Source organism: Grammomys surdaster, unplaced genomic scaffold (genome assembly GCF_004785775.1).
Source record: "Grammomys surdaster isolate TR1022 unplaced genomic scaffold, NIH_TR_1.0 126124, whole genome shotgun sequence".
Lineage (NCBI taxonomy): Eukaryota > Metazoa > Chordata > Mammalia > Rodentia > Muridae > Grammomys > Grammomys surdaster.
In genome coordinates this window covers 1092519-1098375 of record NW_021620932.1, presented here as the reverse complement: position 1 = coordinate 1098375, position 5857 = coordinate 1092519, and positions in this window count along the sequence as shown.

Genomic DNA, 5857 nt, shown 5'->3' with positions numbered 1-5857 from the left:
AAGGAGGAGGAAAAGGAGGAGGAAAAGGAGGAGGAAAAGGAGGAGGAGGAGGAGGAGGAGGAAAAGAAAGAAAAGAAAACAGGAAAAAAGTATACAAGTATCATTCTAGGATGACAGGAAATGTTGTGCTCTTGAGTCATGTTCTCTTCCATATCAATCAGAGGCTGAGAGAGAGAGAAAAAAAAACCACTGAAAAGTTGGAAGAAAAAGAGAGGGATTGCAGAAGGGAAAGCAGAGAGACGACGCTAAAGCATCCACAAGAAGCAGGTACAGTTGTGTAGGTTTCATGGTTTTGTTTTTTTTTTTCTGGGAAAGACAATGATTAAGAGGTGTGCACTTGTGTACGTTGTTTCTCTTAGGCCCCTTAGATGTCTGTGTGTTTGCCAGTATTAACACAATAATTTTGTTTCATTTCATCTGCTTCAAGCTGATTTATAGTATTCAAAGTCTGGATTGATAAACAAAAGTTAATAAATTGTGTTATTAACATACTTTCAAATATTTTGTAGGTAGTCATTCTTCAGTTAGATCCCCTTCTGCTACTCAGACTGTGAACATGACTGTGTGCTTCGTGTCTCAGGCTCCTCCAGTGCTTTTACATTGCTTTACCTTTCCTTCTGTCTCTAAACCATTAGAAGCTGAGGCAATTTCAAATGTTAGAAAAGTCATCAAAACGTTATCAACCCTTTTCTGGTTTCCTCTTGGCTCCGAATTTAGAGTTTTCTAGTCTCAGGATGGTGCTGTTTTACTTTGCACATGTTTACAGTTCGCCTTACGATCATTTTAAATCTCCTCATTTGCTTTTATTTGTTCCAAAGCGACTGTGAGTTATCTGCCACGAAGGACATAGCCTTCTACTCCATACTTGGCAATATCGCTTTCAACAACCCCCCTGCCATGTGCTGCAAGCCTCTGTTGTCCTACACATACACGCTCGCTGTCCTTAATAAGCGGATGTACAAGATGCCAGTTTTATAACAAGAGAAGCAAATATTTGGAAGCTCTAAGTTGAGTAAGATAGCAATGACACCTAGAAGGACAGGTATGCGTCATGGCAAATGTACCTTTGCTGCCTTACCTCATTTACATTCTCATTTCAAAAGACATAGATAATGTGAGGGTTGTAATGCAAATTCTTTTATGTACAATGTATCCAGTTGAGTAGACACAGAGGCCCTTCCTTTTCAAAGGAGTTAAGTGAAGACCTCTCATAAGATTAGAGCCCCAATTCCACCCACTGATAGATATGCCGGAGGATAAGCTTGGCTGGAAGGGCTCACACTTGTAGAGAATGCAACTTCCTAACTTTCCAATGGTTTTTAAGCAGTAAGATGGGACTATATTAAATTCAATTATACAATCTACTATGAGTCATTAAAATAAAATCATCCCTTTCTCAGGCTACAGTTGTTGAGTGATAAGCATGTCCAAAAACATTTAAAATTCATCGACAATGACAGAACACTGTAAACTCTGTGTACATCTCTAATAAAGCAATTCTAAGCCAGACATGGAAATCCATAGCTGTGTTCCCTCCGAGTCTCACTCTGTGTATGGTGGCAGATTCTGAAGTTACCAGTCTGAGAACATTTTTGCAAATCTAAAATAAATAACCGGAGTAAGTTTGTTGCTTACAGAAGCGCAGCGTGTTTACATGAACACCTCTTCTACTTGCTCCCTCTGACCTGAGACCTTAAGTGAAACTCTGAGAGTTGCCAAGTTCCAGTGCCGGGAATAGACCCAGCCAGCAGGGGTTTGGTTCTCATCCCTCAACCACCTGGAGACATTATCGCCAGTGGATGGAGGTTAAAAATTTACAGCTTCCTTTTTGACAATCGATGGGAATTTGTGAGACTTCGAAAGCTACATATGTAGTAGGAATGGCGAGTTCTTTAGTCATGCCATGTGAGCAGAGTCAACTCAGCTGACTTTTCTTGTGTTGCGTTACTTTACTCTTATTTCTGCCTTCTTAAATCAGAATCTTTGTCTTTTTTTTTAAATCCTGTTTATCTTTGTTCTAGCACTTTTTTTTTTCTTTTCAAATTTGTTTTGCCCCAACATACAGCCTCCCAGTCATCTTGATTGGACTCACATCTCTGGTCATTTGCCTGGTCAAATGGCCAAAGGATCTTCCAGAGAACTGACAGGGTAAGAAAGCCAGTAAAAGAGAAGTGTGTTGTATCTCAGAAAGATGAAGAATAGGAGGTGGGGCCGGGTACATGGAGTGTTTCTTTCCAGCTATATACAGTCCTTCACTGATGTTGTTCTGAGACTCTCCAGTCCTTTCTTGTCCTTCCTGGAGTACTGAGAATACTGGCCTCTACCTTTGATGTTCCATCATCTTCCAGTTTTACCCTGATGTTCTTTGTTTTATATCCATAGAAAGTACACATACCTGCTGTCTGTTCAGAATATGGGGATTATTTTTTTAATTAATTAAATTAGTTCTTTGACAGTTTCATACATGTGCATAATACATTCTGATTACTCACTCCTTCTATTATCTGCCTATCCTCCCGGGCAACCTCCCTCCCCATTTTCTCACATTCAGGCTTCTTCACTTTGTAACTCAGTGAGTTTAACCAGGACCCTCTGATCTCAGGTGTGGAACTATTCGGTGAAGCCCTAGTCCAGTCTTGAACAGGCACAGTGCAGACAACTGCAGCTACTGTGAGTTCATGACTGCAGTGGTCACATCATGCCCAGAAGACCGGATCTCAGCATGCTTTTCTATCTTCTGGCTCTTGCATTCTTTCTGCTCTTCTCTCCATTGTACTCCCCAAGCCATAGATGGGACTGATAGAAATATCCGGTTTTGAGCTCAGCATTCACTGCATTACTTGCTACTCAAGCCAAATTAAATTATAGCCTTCTTGGATGGCTACTCATCAAAAGGCTCGCCTGTCCTACAGTCAACATTGTGCATGAGGAGCCACCAAGGTTAATAATTATAAAGGAAAGCCTTTTCCAATCAGCCTACCATACCTTTCCAGCTTCAGAAAACAAAAAATCTCAAAGACAATCCTTCCTGAAGAACATGGTCTCCAAGTAGTTACCTCCTGATTCTCTTCTTTTTTTTTTATTTTTTTGATCGCCTTATTTTAAGTGATGTCATGAACATCTTTTTGATGTAACTTTTGCTTAGAGTCACAGTAAGATATTCTAATTCTGTTGTAAATATTATATCTTAAAATTACTTAAGCAAGAAAATAAAATGTTAGTTACACACACACATACACACACAATTTCTCTTTTTCTCTTTTGATGTCTCCTAAGATTCATCCACAAAACAGTATCATTTCACTAGAAATGTTTTTCCACATTGCCTTTGTGATTGCCAAATTGTGTGTCTGACTTAGCCTTGTTTTGGAAAATGTTGGATTGCAGTTTTAAAGTAAAAGTTTATCTTTTGATACATTGTTGACATTATCATGCCTGTAATATTTTTTTCCTTCGTAGGCCATTCTACTTTTTGCAATAGGAAAAGCTAGCTTTCAGATTGTTGGAACTCACGGAATGTCAAGTTTTAGTCTTTTAGAAATTCAAATAACCTTAACTTTTGAATGCAAACAAAATACAGAGACTAGCAAATGTTTGCACCTAGTTATAGATATGTAACCTTTCACTCAAGGAATTTTTCAGTGTTTGAGAAAATGCTGGCGAGAGTCCAAAATGGCAAAGTCACTTTGGAAGAAGTTTGCAGTTTCTTACAAAACTAAACATGTTCTTATCACACCATTCAGCCATTCTGCTCTGTACGATTAATGCCAATGAATAAAAAGCTATGCCCATGCAGAAGAGCCTGCATGTGATAATTGATAGCAGATTTACACATTTTCACCAAAACTTGGAAGCAACTAAAACAGCTTTCAATAGATGAATGGATAAACAATCTGTGGTTTCTCCAGACAATGGGATATTATGTAAGAATAAAAGTAACTGATTGATGAAGCCATCAGAAAAAAGGGAGTCAAGCGAACAATATCAGTCTGGAAAATATGCATACTATATGACTCTAGATAAAAATCCTAGAGAAGGCAAAAATGTGGAGACCATGAAAGACCAGTTACTGCCAAGATTGATCATCAGATGTCCCAAATGAACCATACAATATCGCCAAATATCAACAAAAGGAGAAGCTAGGGCAGGAAGGGGGAATAAAAAGAGACTATCAGCAACATTTCTGTATTTTCTGTTTAAATTTTCTATAAATTTGAGACTACTCTAAAACGAGTGATTCTTAATTTAAAACAAAACCAAACAAAAATGAAAAACTCATTTCTCAAATATAGCAGAGCAAGAAATTCTAAACAGCTTTCAAGAATACTTTCGGTTGTGGATGGTAATGGCTCTGTGGTTAAAATGACTGTCTTACATGTTTTGAGGACCCCAGTTTAGATCTCTCAGAACCTTCTGGAAAATCTGAGTGTTGTGGAGCACACCTGTAATCTCAGCGCTAGGAAGATGGAGACACAGGAGGATCCCTGGAGGATGCTGGCCAGACAACAGTGAGCTCCTGGTTCAGAAATCAAACAGAAAAGCCACTAATAATTCACATTTGAGACCCTGTGGCAAGATAGTGATTGAGGAAAGACATCTAAGGACATCTGTATCCCCAACAGCACCCAGAGGAACACAAATACATTTAGTAACTTGCTGGTGCTTAACTAGAGTGGAGGCAGAGTAAACCCCCATCTTTGGAGCAAACTGATGCCAGCCTCTTGGCTACTCGCTTTCTATTGCATTGCCCCAGTGGAAGCCTATGAAGAGGGGATTATATGAGGTGTTGCAACTTAGAAAAGTTACGCAGTTTGTCTCAGGCCACGGTGCCAGGAAATGGTAGAACCATGCTGCTGTTGGGGAAACCGAGGTTCCGTTTGGTGGGTTCTTAATCTAGTTAATAAAATAATTAAGAAATAGACTGAAAAAGAAGCTTATGAAGAGTTTCTCTACTGTCTGAGATGTAAACAACCGTGTAGGTAAGCTGAAAAATTCTAGCAGCTGTTTGGAAATGGACAGGAGCGAGAAAGGCACACTTTTTCAGTTAAGGGTGTAGGTCAGAGAAAGAGTAAGCTCTCCCAGCGTGTCAGGAAAAGCTTGCTTAGGCTTTTGAATTGTATCCAAAAGAAAAAGAGAGAGAGAGAAAGTTATGCTCTTTTGAGTAACTAGGAAAGCAGACAGGCTGCATGTCAGAGTCTGTATAAGTGGCTGCACCAAGGGAGGGGTTTCTGGGAAGGAAAAGTACATTACCTCATTAAGGGGATAATTATTCCGCCTATCTCCTTTGCATGTCTTTAAGTGAATCAGCTTTCCTGGGAAAGGGGAAACTCCTGATTGGCAGGTCCAGCCTCTACTCTTAACAAAGGTGTCAGTAATATATAACGTTTTGGAGGAGAGCAGAAAGTCACGTTTCTAGTGCCAGAGCTATCCCATTCCTTTGACCAGGAGGCGTAAGAAGGAGCAGTTGTGGTGTTTTTCTTCCTAGCGTTACCAGGGACCCAGGAAATGGAGTACAAAAGTGATCGTGGGGGAGGGATGTATCCTCTATAGTCTCCTAGGCTACAAATAACTCTTATCTAGCTACCTAACGATGATACAACTCAAGTGTTCTTCACGAAAAGAAAGGCAGCAGGGCCACCTTTCTACTTCTGAAGATGGTGCCAGGAGCCCAAGAAGAGACTAAGGACTAGACTACCCTGCGAAGAGCCCACCATGCTTGTGACCCCTTGGATTCCCCGGGCTCCCCCACTGCGAAACTAATCATGTCCCTGTTTCCCTTGCAGATTGTAGGACTGCCCTGCAGGAAGCCAGTAGCGAGAAATTTCATCTCACTCTGAAGTAGCTGAGTACCAACATC